This window comes from Hippocampus zosterae, chromosome 7, assembly GCF_025434085.1.
Source record: "Hippocampus zosterae strain Florida chromosome 7, ASM2543408v3, whole genome shotgun sequence".
NCBI lineage: Eukaryota > Metazoa > Chordata > Actinopteri > Syngnathiformes > Syngnathidae > Hippocampus > Hippocampus zosterae.
In genome coordinates, this window is record NC_067457.1 from 16,299,961 (window position 1) to 16,316,460 (window position 16,500).

Consider the following 16,500-nt stretch of genomic DNA (forward strand, 5'->3'; position numbering starts at 1 on the left):
CCCAGATATACCACATCAGACAAGACCCAAGGTGTAGGTTGTGCAAAGAGGCACCTGAGACAATCCAACACATAACTGCAGGGTGTAAGATGCTGGCAGGGAAAGCCTACATGGAACGCCATAACCAGGTGGCTGGCATAGTCTACCGAAACATCTGTGCGGAGTATGGACTGTAAACCCCAAGGTCAAAATGGGAAACACCTCCGAAGGTGGTGGAGAATGACAGAGCGAAGATCCTGTGGGACTTCCAGATCCAGACTGACAAGATGGTAATGGCAAACCAACCAGATATCGTGATCATAGATAAAGGGCAGAGGAAAGCCGTTGTAGTGGATGTAGCGGTCCCAAGTGATGGAAACATCAGGAAGAAGGAACATGAGAAACTCGAGAAATACCAAGGGCTCAGAGAGGAGCTGGAGAGAGCCTGGAAGGTAAAGGTGACAGTCGTGCCTGTGGTGGTCGGAGCACTCGGGGCAGTGACCCCCAAACTGGACGAGTGGTTGCAACAGATCCCGGGAACAACATCGGACATCTCAGTCCAGAAATGTGCAGTGCTGGGAACAGCAAGGATACTGCGCAGAACCCTCAAGCTTCCTGGCCTCTGGTAGAGGACCCGAGCTGAATGAGGGACGGACACCACCCGAAGGGTGAGATGAGGATTTTTTTTATTTTTTATTTTTATATATATGTATACAGTCATACCTCACACACACAGTCATACCTTGGTTTTCGACCATAATCCGTTCCAGAAGGCTGTTCCAAAACCGATTTGTTTGAAAACCGAAACCACGCTCTTTTTATATATATTTTTTAATTGAACACGTCTGCTCACAATGGAACACTACACGAGGAAGCGTCACTTCTTTGTGTATGGAAGGCGAGAGGAGTCAAGTGGCGCATTCAAGTTCGCATTCAAGTTCGCTCAGTTTGGTCGAGAACCGATTCTCGGTCGTAATGCGAGGCATAAAAAAACGAGAAATTTTTGGTCGAAAACCGATTTGGTCGAGAAAAGAGACGTTCGAAAACCGAGGTTTGACTATATATATTTATGACTCTCACTGAAATACATTTCCAAATATTTTGCTTTCATGCTCTCTTAGTCAAAAACGTTCCTGACCCCTGATGTTTAGTCTGCTTTAAAAAATTTATCTGTATTCAAATGTTTTTATTTCGCGCAACTGTATGACCACATTTTTTTTTCTCGTAAATTCAACAAAAACCTTTTTTCAGTGTGTGTGGGTATTGTAGAGAAGGTATTTCACCAACAATAATATTGTGATTCGGTGATGGTCTCAATTAGACGACGTATTTACGCAACTGAATAAGGCAAATGGAAAATGCATCCATCCACATCCATCCATCCATCCATCCCTTATCCGAGCCGCTTATAAATTACATTCTAAATTGACCGGAGAGCCAATATACCCTAGTGAAACAAGCACCATGGGGATCAGTACTCCGCGTAGAGCATTTTGGATCAGCTAGAGATTTCACGACTCACTCAAGCAGCATGCTAAGAGAGTTACAATATAAGTGACAATGGACAGTAAACTGTTTAACCCTTTCAGTGACAGCGGTCACTACATTGGACAGCTTATCATGTTATCAGGTTACAGGCTGCATGAAAGGGTTAATTTGGCCTGAACACTATTTGATCAACGAGTGCGGATAGAACTTCGACGTCATCCAATCTGTCTGCGCGACATGCGGTCACGTCGGCTGATATCCAATTCATATTGGATTTTCCTCCACAGGAGACACGCGAGAAAAACAGAAGGCCACGTGATTTGAAGTAGGATGCGAGAAAAAACAGGAGTAATATGAAATGAAGTGACAGAAAAATATCATTCCGTATGAAATAAAAAAAAAAGCCTCGAACCCCCGAAGACTTATTTTGCATCACGGAAGCAGAGATTATATATATATATACACATATATATATATATTAGAGCTGTCAAACGATTAAAATATTTAATCTAATTAAAAACACAACTGTCATAATTAACTCAAATGAGCTAAAAAATTAATCGTGATTACTCACACATTTTTTATCGTTTCTGAATTTCCTTTTACATTTTTTGTCCTATTTTTTCCCCATTTTAATGCTCTCATCAACATGGAATCATGAATCAGTTTTCTATGTGCCAAATGCAAATATTTACTGAAATAACAATTTCGATTTTCAATTTTACATGAACATTTTTCACTTGGAGCAGTTATTCACACATAATCTCTCACACAATATTACTGTCCATCAACAACAGTGAAAACAATATTTAATCACACAACAGCTGCTTTAACAGCTTTTTTTATAAAATCAAAACAGAGCAATATAACATTATAAAGTGCACATCTAAGGTAAACTAGTACTCAGCCTATAGTAGATTTAAACCATGGTTGCATACTTCGTTTTTCTCAAGTTTACTTTGAACACAGCAGTCTGTTTCTATATGTTTGTTAAAGAATAACGAGACACCGGACACCGGTGTTCATTATGTGCCGCTGTATTTGAAACTGCCGGCTGTACAAACAAGCACACGCACTTCCCCCGTGCTGTAGGGGCAAAACATTATGAAAGGGGGTGGGGTTTACTCCGCCTAAAACAATCAGGCTATGTTGATTGTGTTGGTCCTTCTTCCGCGGAAGTCTCTCTACGGTTTTGTGTAGACCTCATTTCGAATGACTACACTTGGTTCGATGACAACACTAGAGACATTTTACTTTCGCTAGGTCGCTACCACTGTAGCGCACTGTCACTGTCAGACGAACACAGAGAAGCTCAACCCACTCTATTTATCTGGACACGGAACGCTGTAACCTTCCACACAAATAAGTTCCAAACAAGTAAAAATCGCGTCAGTGGCATACATCGTATACCTGTATGATACAGAGAGAGAGAGAAGAACAGATAACTTTGGTCTTGTCAGTGGAGCAATCTGGCAACTTTTTAAAAGTAAACTTTCCATTCATAAACTCTGTAAGTATCCGTTTTCGGTGTCTCGCACTGCCGTGGCTGGCAAAACGGCGTAGACTTCTGCAGCGCGCTTTTGTTGTTTTGTTTCTGGTGTATTTATAGAGTAATGTAACATCCGCTTGTGACGTGTGCCGCGTTAATCTCGCGAGAAAATATTTAATCCCGTGAAAATTCATTTAAATTAATGCCAATAAAAACGCGCTAAACTGACAGCTCTAATATATATATATATACACACACACACACACACACTGAATTAAAAGTATTTATCTGCCTCGTTTGCTTCGAGACACTCTCTGTCATGAAAGATTTCAACCTGATTCACCACGACACCAGCGATCTGAAAAATGCACCAACAGCTATTTGTCCTCCACAAGAACCGTGGACAGTTCGTTTGAAGTGCATCAGGGCTTACTAGATTTGGGTCCTCCAAGAACGCAGACATATTCAACGCTTAATAGTGTTACAAACACGTATGATGGCTTGGCTTTGATTGCTGTTTCATCAGGCAGAGTGGACGAGATGAACTTTACTGCACGAGAGACTGCGCTGTCATACCGGTGAGTGTTTTGGTGGTTTTCATTTGTGGGTATCGAACGACATGCACAATACAGTGTCATTTCAAGAATTTCTTCAAATGAGTTGATTTTCCTGACGTGTACCAAAAAGGATCTTTTACATCTGCTTTTGAACATTAAAATATCACAAACATCATTTTGAAGTACTACGATACTGTAAATCAACTGTTTTACTACCTTGACAGGATCTAAGACAAGTTCTCTCCCCCTCCCGCTCCCCCTCACTCTCTCTGAAACTCCACCTGATTAATTACAGCCTCAACTCCACAAGAAACAGCAGGTTGGCAAAGAGCTTAAAACCCCTCCCCCCCTCCCAAAAAAAGAGGTTTCAAGCTATTTGTAGCTACTCCGTTGCAGTTTGATGTCAAACTAAACAAAACAGAATTACACTTTGTGTTTTCAAAACAATTGCATAGCCTTACCGTCTGCTAGCTTCATGCTAATGCTAAATACAGTTAACCTTTTAGCACTAATTTGAACACAAATGATGCAGCAATGTAATAGTACTGTCATGTATTCTTTTTCCTCTGCGAAGAGCAACTACTAAATGCTGCACTGATGAGCTGAGAGGAGTTGATATGTCCCAATAAACATTCTATCTATATTTCTGCGTGTCTTATACTGCCTCCAGGTGGTCAAATCGGGCACACTTGATAAAGCAGCACAATGGGAATTCAGTTGAACTTTTTGGGGGGGCATTTTATAACATGCATACTGAATTGTGAATAAAACAATTCAAATATGCAAATACACCACACAAAGTGGACAATGGTCCTAAATAGTGGGATAATTTTGACTTTGTGTCAGAAAATCACAATTTAGTCAGTATTTCGCATTTGCCATATGCAGATATTGGACCTGGCACGCAGAGGTATTAAGATGATCGAAACGCAGAGGAGTCATTGTGAACGATCACCGGAGTAAAAAAAAAAGGAATTGCTGCAGCCATTTTGTGCTCCTGCCTGATCACATCATCATGCCCTTTTGATTTATTTCGTCACAAAAATTATCATTTTGAAAGATGAACCATCCTGAATATCTGCCCGGAAAAAAATATGTCAATAAATCCCCAACAACAGTCACAGTAGAAAAAAAAATCTCTTTAGAATTGTTTTTCCTCATATTGTCACAATGGAACAATGCAAACTAAGGGAGGAATTCTTAAAAAAACATTTATTTGATAAATCGCATTTGGGCTTAATTTGGACACCGCGCTTCCCTCAGTACTAGGCAAGCAGCCTTTAATCTTTCGATGAGTAGGTTGCACCTTTCCTCTTCCACATGTTCAATGCTTTCCCTGACACGCAATCTTTCTTGTCACAGATGTGATAATGAGTCCGCGGCCAGGAGTGCAGACATGCATTCACTGTGTGAACAATGCCTCATATTTACATCTGCACGGCCTGTCCTCCAGATTTCAAACGATAGGAAGAATACACTCGTGGTGGTGATTCATTGCTTTCCAATAAACCGGTAAAATACGTTCTGTTACCAGTTGATCACCATGAGCAGGCGTGTCCATTATAATCAAAGGCAGCCCCATTATCCCAAAACAGAAAATTTATTGTTTTGCCCTTCTTGGATTTGCAATATCTGTACAACCATCTGTTGTTTGACTGCTCCATATATGTGCGCAGGCAGCTCTGAAGCAATTATACGGGCGGACCGGAGAGTTTTATTTGATATGGATGGCTTGCTTGTGTTGAATCCCCTCCAAAAATAAAGGTAAGTGATTTAAGTCGGAATCAGTAGCTCAAGATGACATTATTGCAACTTTTCCATTGATAATGATAATATATCAAGACCAAGGTTGTTATACTTAACAGAAACTAGCGGAATGTAGAATTAAAAAAAATTAAATACAAGGTTTTAAAAATGACGATAACTTAACATAACTACATTTTACATTTATAAAACTAACGAAAACTAGTTAGAGAATTAATTATCCCCCCCCTCCCCCTGTTTTTGTTCATTAACCTTTTCAGGGTCACTACAGTGGACATCTTATCATGTTATCAGGTTACAAGGTGGATGAAAGGGTTAACTTCATACATGAGCTTTCGGGATTCTTTTTTTTTTTAATGTAGCTTCTGTGTTTCAGTATCCCCATCACCAAGTTTGTGCACGATTTTGAGCGGTCCGCCAATTCATCTGCAACAGTAGTCGCGGGTAAGTGTCAGAACGCTGCCTGAGACATTCCGCAAAAACAGAGCTAGCATATTGTTGATTAGCTTTGGCGTAGAAAGCTGCTTTTTTTTCCCTCATGCTGCCGAAATATTCTTCATGAACAACGAAACCCGAGAAATGGTGTTTTCACCGTCATTAACGACACAATTCATTAACCCCACAAGCATACATCGAATTTATATCTCGTATCTGTCATATTACATTTGTGTATATGGCGATGCGTCCCCTTGCTCAAAGTGCTAATTTGACGCTAGCTTTCTATCGACGTTGTTTACGCCCCCCAAATCTTTAGATTTTAGCGTAAAAATGTTTTATCACCTGTCTTTAAATTTTAGTGTTGTAGTTTTTTTCACCCGTCTTTACTGTTATTGCTCAACTGAGATCTAAACGACCCTTATCTATTTTGACATAGGAACAAATGTCAGATGTTGTTTGGCCCGTTCATGTTAATTTCAAGAGTCAAGAAGTAATTACACATTCCGGGTTAATCGTTCAATATTGCATTGATAAATTTACATTTGGGTTCAGGAACAATTATTTATTGTGTTTATATTGAAATCTGAAGAATGAGCTGGGAGCTGTCGTTGAGCTGCAGCCACACCGCAACAATGATTTGGGGAGTGGTGGTGGGGGGCTTGGGGGGCATATTGTACCGAGACAGTAATTTTATGACCGCGGTGGGTGAAGGTGACGCACGATGGAGGAGGGAAGCGGTCACATTGGGAATTGACAGAAAATGTGGAAGGAGAAGGATGGCGGCGGCGATGATCAAGAAGGAGGCAGGATGCCCTTTGTGGTACTCGGCCGCTCTGTCATTTCTTACTTCAACAAGGTAAAAATGGAGAAGGGGATCATGAAATACAGCCACTCGTAATACATTTATTATTGCGGCATGGAGATCTCGAACGGGCCTTATGGAGACACGTTGCTTAAGGTGGGGAAAAAAAGATTTTATAATTAGGTTGTGTTTCAAACCTCTCAAACAGAAAGTGTTATTCTCGATTTGTGCGCACACGACTCTGCCAGAGATTGATTCTTGTTTGGACGACATGTTCCATCCTGCATATGCTACATGTCTCTTTTTCTTTTTTTCAAGCGATATAAATGACTTGAAGGTGAAGGACAAAACAGTGCTAAAAAAACAACAACAGTGAAGGGTGCAGTCAGGGAACTTTGAATGCAACAACCTGACCGATATTTACGCAACAATGCAGAGAAAAAAAATTGCAATTCCCACAGGAATCGATAAAATTCTGTCCCTATTCCCTTGCATGGTACCTATTCAGCTCACCGTAGTTCTAATCCTTTTGGAACTTTTCCCCTGGCAACCTACTCCTAGTACCTGATTATAATACTGTAATACCATAAAATCTAAGTCAGCTAGTGGCAGATCTTGCAGGGGACCTTTAAGTGTGTATCTTGAGTTCCGTTGTGGCTTTGTACGAGTCTATTGTACCCTTTCATGCACCCTATAACCTGATAATATGATGAGCTGTCCACTCTAGTGACCGCTATCCCTGAAAGGGTTAACATACCACGTCGACAGACAAAGACCAAGAACTTGCTCAGGAACTGCAACACATCAAGAATTGTGCACTTCACGTTCATTCCAACGGCTTCGTGACTAACACGCATACACACACACAAAAACAGGTTTGTCAGCAGAAGCCCTGATCTCGTCTCCTTCTGGTCTTCATCATTAACAGCTTACCCCTCAAAGGTTGGTGAAGAGTTCTGCTAGCTTGGCAGTTATCCTCGCGCCAACGTTGGATGATCAACAGTGACATCCGGGCCCGATTCAATTAGGCTGCGTCCGCCTTTGGTGGACTGCGCTTCATGTGTGTTTGGAAATAACAACCTTCAAATTGAAACTGGAGCTGCTGTCGACAGGCTAGTGTGTTTCTCCACGACTTTACGAAGGAGAAGCGACGCCTCTGCTGTATTCTCGGCCTCGCTTGGCAGGAACGTGTCCCATATCTTGCATCCGGATGGCGGCAGATCGACGACCTCATCCGTCTGCTGCTCTGTGGCCAGTTGCTGTCAGCCAGTGGAAAACTTGAAGGAAAGAAGCTGGAATAAAGAGACCATCTGAAAAGCTGAAGAAGTGCAAGATCAACTCCAGTGACTCACCCTCATTTGCGGTCTGGTGTCTATAAATATTGGACGCTCATTGGTTGAGCAGAAGCATCACTGCCGTGCTGTTATAACAGGCGATGAGCAGAAAGATAAAAACAACAACAACAACAAGAAGGCTAAATTAGCATACCGTGTTGCCTGCCTCGCTAAACGTGCTGACATCAGCGAACATTTTTCAGTTGGATTTTGTACCTTAAAATGTTTTATTTCCCGGAAAAATAAATACCATTTGACTTAAATAGTATAATGGGAAGATTTAATAAATGATTAGTCCACCTCATATGGTGGCCAAAGTATTGTACAAATCCCGACATTCAATTATTTGAAACGCTCCGAATATGATCAGCAGGCGCATTGGCGCCATATTGTTCAAACAACGGAAGACTTTTCATTTTTAGCTTTAAATGGCTCACCTGAAGTAGCATGTCTCGTTGTAATAATGGGTCGGTTTTTGCACAATTTGGTAAGTATAGCCCTTGCGGCAAACATCATGAATGCTGGATGGGTTAGCCTACATGCTACTTGCTAGCTAGCTAGCTGCGGAGACCGTGGTTGAAACTGCGCTATGGTAGCCCGTAAGAAAATGTTGATGGCAAGTCGGGCGCCTCAAGTTTGGAACACTTGCTTTACTGGATACGAATTGAAATACAAAAGAACCAGCTCCTATATTTTGTTGTTCTACTTCTTCCTTTCAGAACTTTGCTGCAGTGAATTGGGAATTTCTCCATTGGGAGACTAATGAAGGTTTTCTTATCTTATCTAATTGCAATTTCAGTGTTGGTAACAATCAGAATTCAAAACATTCAATCCATTTGATAATGTTGACACAACGTCAAAATATCGTGCAGTTCAGTGTTGTGCATGTTTTGCTTTTTCTCATAGTTTTTGTGGCTTTGTTGCTTCACCGAAAAATTGAAACGCATCAAAAGAGAAGAAAAAAAATTGTAATCTTAATTTCACCCTTTTTGTGCACAAATAACGATAACCTGGAACATGATAATCTGTCAAGCTGTCCACTGTAGTAACCGCTGTCCCTGAAAGGGTTAATTAAGGACGCATTTTAGCTTCTTTTTAAGAGCGTTAGAAAGCGTGAAAGTTTTTTGACAGTCTGACACCAGAACGGATCAGTTGTTATTTTTCTTTAGGGGGAAAAATATTTTTGATCAGCTCACCTCCGAGAACACCTGTTTCACAACATATGAGTGGCAAAAAATAAAAAAGAAAGAAAGAAAGATTGAGCAGCATGTGGAGTTGAACGGGTCTGCGGGCTCTGATAAATGAACATGCCGAGTGCACCTGAGCGACATGACCCTCGCTCTGCAGCAATTTCTCCACAAAGAGCAGCGGGAACACACAATACAGTCGATTTTTTTCCCCAGCGCGAGACGGGTGACTGCTGTTCCCGTCGCATCGGAGCGTTCGCAGTCACAGAATTCTGGCACGCAGGAGGAATTAATCACAGCCGCGTAGAGGCAGCTGCGGGTCTCAGCAATTTATCGAGCACGTTGTTTGAGGCCTCTTTGTCTTTTCTGTCAACCAATCAATGCTGTAAGACGTCATCTACTACTGGATAGCTAACACACCACATCCATTTAGCCATTTTCCATTCCGCTTGAGATGCAATTGTCAAGCAGCCCCCCACCAGATTTTTTTCCCCCCGTGGCGTTAAGATCATGACTATTTGCCAATGTTCGGCATGCGAAGCCCTTTCAGGCACAGCGGTTACTACAATGGACTGCTTCTCATGTTATCAGGTTACAAGGTAGGTGAAAGGGTTAGGAACTATCGAAATGAATTTGACTCGACTTTGCGAACGCAAGCTAAAACTATGGCGGTCCTAAAGGGGGAAAAGGCGATACGGGACTGGTGGACCGAGGAACTCAAAAAATAACGATCACACACAACAAAGCGCAATTACAGTAATCCCTCGTTTATTGCGGTTAATGGGGACCAAAACCACCCGCGATAAACGAATATCCGCGAAGTAGTGACCCCCCATATAGGTCCGTGTACATAATATTTATAAGGCCAAATTTAATGGTATACATGCATGTAGAAGTAAATTTTGAAGTAATTAACATGACTTAATGCTGTATTCTAATAGATTGCATCATGTATAAGTTGGGTTCGTTTATGAATAACAAAATACAGTAAACATATACATTTCTTTTTTTTAAGTCCGCAAAAAATCCGCAAACGGTCCGCGAAAAGCTGCGAAAGTCAGCAAAACAACAGCGAGTCACATAGAGCAATATATGCAGTACTGTACTACATGTATATGAAAGAATTTAAAAAAATATGAATATGTTTGAAAAAATCCGCGATGCACTTGAAGCCGCGATAAACGAACCGCAAAATAGCGAGGGATCACTGTACTCTGAAAACAATTGTGTGAATGATGAATGATGCATGTTGTCACCCAGCTTCGTGCTCTTTCTTAGTGCCGTATGAATATTACGTGGCTTTTAGATTTATTACTGATGGTAGGTTTATGAGCCATCAATGTAAATTGAACCAGAATGTCAACCGGACCTCCTTGTGAGCAGCTCTGTTTATTTTTAAGGCCAAGCTTCATAAACGACTGCACTTGCTAATTGATCCGATTTGCCCCGTTTTATGTGATTCACCAGGCGTGCTCGTAATCCCTTCAGTTTTAAGATCCCAAATGTTTGGAGGGAGTTTGTAAAAAATTACCAGATGGTTTTATTTTGTTTTTATTTGTTGTGATTGTTTTATGTTGACAGCTGCTGATTTTTGTCATCAGGATGTCATTACAAAAGAGGAGTTAGCGCTCATTTAGCGCACCTTGAAGAAATACTTGAAGGTTTGGAAAGGAACGAAAAACATAACTTCTGAGCCTTGTGGACGTGAGCAGAAAAGGGGGTGGCATCCAGTGTGTTGATTGATTGTTTTATGACTGCCATGATATTATTGTCACATTATTACCTGCGCGCTGCGAGGCCGCGACGGGGCAGGCAACCGGAGCAATTGTCTTTTTCGAGCCCCGAGCTGAAGCAGGCTCAATGAGATGGCCGACATTGGCCATATCAATAACAAACAACGGCGCTGCTTCAGACACTGGAAGACATCCCCGTTAACGATTCCACCATAGGCACAGAAATGTTGCTCAGTTTGCTGGTGGCTATTTGTCCATATTACCTACCACTTGTAACTGTGGGGACCTGAAGCAAGATTGGCTCTCAGAACATGGAAAGTGGCTCGCGGCAAACATCGTGAATTCTGGATGGGTTAGCCAGTCTCTGCAGCACTGGAGCGCCGCAGGGGACTGTTCTGGCTCCATTCCTGTTCATCCTCTACACCTCGGACTTCAGACACGACACTCCAAACTGCCACCTTCAGAAGTTCTCCGATGACTCTGCGATTGTTGGCCTCATTACAGAAGGGGACGATCGGGAGTACAGGGGACTGACAAAGGACTTTGTGGACTGGTGCCAGCAGAATTTCCTCCAGATCAACCCTAGGAAAACTAAGGAGTTGGTTGTGGATTTCTGCAGGAAAAAGTCCTCACCAGCACCGATGAACATCCAGGGTATGGACATAGAGAGGGTGACCTCCTACAAGTACCTTGGTGTTCTTCTGAACGACAAACTGGACTGGTCTACAAACACGGACACCCTGATTAGGAAAGGACAGAGCCGACTCTTCCTACTCAGGACACTGAGGTCTTTTGGGGTTCAGGGGTCACTCCTTAAGACGTTCTATAACTCGGTGGTGGCCTCGGCCATCCATTATGGCATTGTCTGCTGGTCAGGCAGCATCTCAGCCCGGGACAGAAAGAGACTGGAGCGACTGGTCAGGAAGGCCAGTTCTGTCCTGGGTTGCTCCCTTGACACTCTGGAGGAGGTGGGCAACAGAAGGATGCTAACTAAGCTAAAAGCTATGATGGCCAGTCCCTCCCACCCCCTCCAGCCCGCCCTGACAGCACTTGGTAGCTCCTTCAGCCAGAGACTGTTACACCCGCGCTGCAAGAAGGAGAGATACCGACGCTCGTTCCTACCGACTGCTGTCAGGCTGATGAATAAAAAATAACAATCATAATAATAATAATAATTAAATGATGTGAAGGAAAATTGTAAATAGTACTGCGATTTATCCATTTGTGTTCATATTGTATTTAATTGAAAGATGTTTGTTGTTTTTTTTCTCTGTCTCCTTTCTTCTTTCTACATACATTCTTGCTGGTGGAGGCTGTAAATTTCCCCAGTGTGGGACGAATAAAGGATATCTTATCTTATCTACATGCTAGCTAGCTAACGTGGAGAACGTGGGTGAACCTACGCTATGGTAGCCCGTCAGAATATGTTGATGGGCGCAAGTCGCGCGCCTCAAGTTTGGAACACTTGCTTTACTGGATACAAATTGAAATACAAAATAACCGATAGGCACCGATATGTTGCTAGGTTTGCTGGTGGCTATTTGTGGGACTCGTAGATGGCTGTTATTTGTCCATATTACCTACTATGAGTCACTGTGGGGACTTGAAGCAAGATTGGCTCTCAGAGCATGGAAAGTGGTGGTGGTGAAGTTTATTATTATTATTATTATTATTATTATTATTTTAATCACTAATTCTGGATTACTTTGACAACTGTCTTGTTTTACTTGTTTGTTTGTTTTCTCCGGGGGTTTTGCCACTCAATCTACAAACACCCCTGCTTGTATGTAATAGAATCTTTCGGAAATCTGGTTTGCCTTTGGATTTAGTGTTGGACTTGCACTGTCACACAATTTCGACAAATCCTCTTCCGGAATGCGATCTGCGGACCGAACGTTGCAGTGACGTCACAGGAGAGCGAGTGATGACGGCGAAGGAGAGGAAGGAGGGGCAGAGGGTCGAAGCTCCACCGTGGTGGAAAAAAAAACCGCCGTGGGAGTTGACGTGCGTCTGTCAAGTGTTTCTCATCGTGCACCAGCTAGTGTGTGTTTGCGTGCCTTGCATAGACGCGTTTTGTGGAAACCTAACATCATTCAGTGAGCTGACACGATTGAATTACAGCCACGGAGCACGAGTATTCCGAGTTCGGACTGGCGAAAAAAACCCGCTTTCTTTACTAATTGTCCACGGGAGACACTTTTTTCCCCTCTCCACTCAAATGCAGGCACGGACACTTCAACTCAATCGATGACAATTCGCTAATACAGCCGCCCGCTGCTTCTTGTGAGTATCACTCTGCTGTATTACAATTGCTTGGTGTTGAACTTTTTATTTATCCCCCCCCCCCTCCCACCAGGTGTAGCATTGTGGCGCATAAATACGTTTGAAGCAGAATATTACATTACTCGCTCGTCGCCCCATAGTACCATACCGGTTCGTTTGTGAGGTCAGAGCACATCGGAACGCTGAAATGTGTTGGCGGATTTCAAGGCAACCTTCCACCCGCTGTGATTAAGCACTCACACGTGCGCTCTCCTCACAAACGAGCCCAGCAGGCAGCGCGTGTTGCTCAACTACACCGCGACGTGCTTTCCATACGTGGCCGTAGCGATCGCTCGGTTGTACCCACCGCGATGGCGGCAGGTGACGTCACTGCGATCGAAGATGTGAGGAGACCAACTTGATATTGGTTTTATGAAGACAAGTAACCGATTACAATGTGGCTCTTGTAGACTGCCATCCGTCTGAGGTGGAACATCCAAAGAAAGAAAGAAAAAGAAAATGACCGAAAGAAAACCATCGTGATTGACCGTGACTTTTTGACTGACTGACGATCGTCATATTATTACTTTACAAACAATTCCACCGAGTGTACCACTCTGTGATCACTTTTTGTACGACACTGTCAGATTATAACACGTGCAGAACTACACGATGAGTATTAAAGGCACAATGTAAAAAAAGAGGAAAAAAAAGTCAAAATATTTCAACGTATATGTCAACATATTTATTGAAGTCGTAATTTTATCAGTGTAAAATTGTACAAAAGTCTTTGATCAGAATACAGTAGTCACATTTTTACCCAAATACGGTAATAATTTAAAAAGTCATGACGAAGTCATCATGTTATCGAAATCTGTATTTCATTCCTGATTTGGCAAGAAAAAAAATCATTGTGTCACCGAAAAATGTTTAAAAATAAATATACTTGGAAAAAAAATGAAATTTTCCCCAAGAAAATGGTGGTGTAGTTTTATGACAAATATAATTTAAGAGGGAACATTTAAATTGTCAAAAATAATGACTGAGGAAAACATGATTAGAACAAAAAAGTCAATAATTTTGACATCTTGTATAAATGTTTTTCAATATTTCATATTCTGTTTAATTACTTGACATATGCTTTGTGTATGACGTTGCTTTAATCCTGCTTCTCATTTGCTGGGGTTTTTTTGTGTGACCCACACAGCACTTTGTCATCTTTGTTCAATAAGAAGTCATATTTCGTGATGAAAAATTTTCCAACTTTTGCTCCCTCCAATTGTTTTCAAAGAAGTCACCCAATATACTGTGAACTGCTTCATATTTCAGTGTACCTAAATAAGAAGCCCAAATATGAAGTATTTGAAAAACTCTTATTTTCGATTGCAATAGATTTTGCAGGTATAGCTGACATGATATAGGTAAAAACTGATTTTGATGCTAATGGTTTATGGTTACAAGCTAATTTATCCTTACTGATGCTTGTTTTTGCTTGGATTGCCACTTGAAAATAGAGCAATGATACCCGGGTTGAGTCGGTGGGGCTGGTCGTTCTTATCGTTCCTTTTTCTATTTGAAAGTTGCAATCTCGAATGGGGAATCTGGGGAATCAGCATGACAAGATATGCAATTTGCAGTGTGAAGAATGGCATGCAGTGTGTGCTAATCTGCTGAAAGTTGGATGCCTCCACAGTACCTAATGACAAAACCTGTTTATTAAGCCTTTCATGCACCCCGTAACCCAATAACATGGTGAGCTGTCCACTGGAGTGACCGCTGTCCCCGAAAGGGTTAATATGGATCCCTCTTGGCAATGTCTGTGAACCTGCAGAATGACAAAATGTAACACCAAGTATATGAACTTGATGAGGTCGTTGCCTCGTAGCGCTGTCCATAGGGGTGTTCACATGGCACACATTTGCATTGGTGCTAATAGCTGCTGTGGCGATATATCTTGCACCGGTGTAAATTTTGTGTAGCGTTTACACGTATGAAGCTGCTTACTAAAGAGAAGCGTGTTAACCCCGGTGCAGCCCCACTTGCGTTCGCACGGCCGTTTCTGCGGTCATAATACGGAAATAAAACACCTGCATGTGTAAAGTGTACTTGCTTTTCCCCGCCTAGTTTCTGACATCTAAAAAAAAAAATCATGGTTTATACTTCTCCAGACAAATCAACTCTGTGGTCTATCAGACACCGTGAAAGGAAAGAAGTGCACAATACCCAAGATGCAAGTTATACATACCCGTATATAATCAACTCTTCTCACGCATAGCCAGTCTACCTCTGTAGCGTTCACACCTCCCATTTTACAGTGAAACTCCTCTACAATGAAAGTCCTCCGGATTTTCCCGTAATTCCGGATTTTCAAATTTTTATGAAATTTCCTCCGGAAAATTGCGGAAAATTTGCCTAAAATTAACCCAGAAATTTGTTGAAAACATTGAACGAACACCCGTTTGAGTTTGTTGTTTTGCTTTCACGGGCGTAGCCATGTTGAGGCACGAACACTAGGAACAGTAACACCCCTCCCCTCGCATTGTCATGGCCTCGCCATATCTCGGAGAAAATGTTTAGACTTACTCGTTGCCTCTAAACAAACATTAACGTTTAAATATGCCGGTTGGTCAGGTAAAAAAAAACAGCTGTTGTCCATTTTGTCAGACTATTCATGAAGTGGTTATTGTCAGTTGTCACGGGAAGCACATACTGTATTTGATGCACCAGGCGTGCTCAACGTATTTGTACCCTGGCCAGAGGAGGAGAGGAGCAAATGCTCGAGCAAACAATTCATTGAATTGTGTTGGACGGCCTTGTACATAGAGTGTACACCCTGAACCGGTTGGCAGTCAACCGGAGGGCAGACAGAGACGAACAACCATCCGCGCTCACACTCGCACCTCGGGACAATTTTGAGTGTTCCGTGAACCTGCAACGTGGGTTTTTGGAATGTGGGAGGAAACCGGAGCAATCGGAGAAAACCTGAGCATCTCCGGGGAGAACATGCAAACTCCACACAGGGGAGGCCGGAGCCGGAATTGAACTCTGAACCGTGAGGTCGACGCGCTAACCACTCGTTTATCGTACCACCCTCAGGTGTACATTTTCAATAATTTTATACGTGTTCATTTCATTTTTGCTTGAAAAAGCGCGTTCTAATAGATGCGGTGGCTGTAACGACACGCAGGACTGACTCACTCAGGAGCTTTGTCATCATTGGAAATCTGAACGAAAATTGCGTGCAGTTCATCCACATCCTGTTTTTGTACTTTGTGCTGCTCTTTTTTTTTTTTTAAACAATGAAACGTGCTGTCCAAATAAAATGTAAAATGGATTACGCCAATTTGGTTGGCTGCAGTCGGGGTTGGTGCTGTTCAATCCGTCTCTTCGCCATTGGGAGCGTAAAGAACAATGCGATCCCGTAGCTAAGGGAAATTGAACGCTAAACGCCTGATTTGCACCACTCG

At 42.2% G+C, this 16,500-nt stretch overlaps 1 protein-coding gene and 1 long non-coding RNA gene across 2 annotated transcripts in view; both read left to right on the forward strand.

Annotated features, from left to right (window-relative positions):
* Positions 1–3,221: 3,221 nt before the first annotated feature.
* Positions 3,222–5,391, forward strand: LOC127604357 (uncharacterized). Its single transcript, XR_007963291.1, has 2 exons — positions 3,222–3,534; positions 5,190–5,391. It is a non-coding gene; the product is annotated as an uncharacterized LOC127604357 (long non-coding RNA).
* Positions 5,392–12,700: 7,309 nt separating this feature from the next.
* gabbr1b (gamma-aminobutyric acid (GABA) B receptor, 1b) overlaps positions 12,701–16,500 on the forward strand; it is a 176,873-nt gene continuing 173,073 nt past the window's right edge. The window contains exon 1 of the mRNA XM_052071054.1: positions 12,701–13,054. The gene's annotated coding sequence lies outside the window, so the exon portion shown is untranslated. The remainder of the gene's footprint in view (positions 13,055–16,500) is intronic.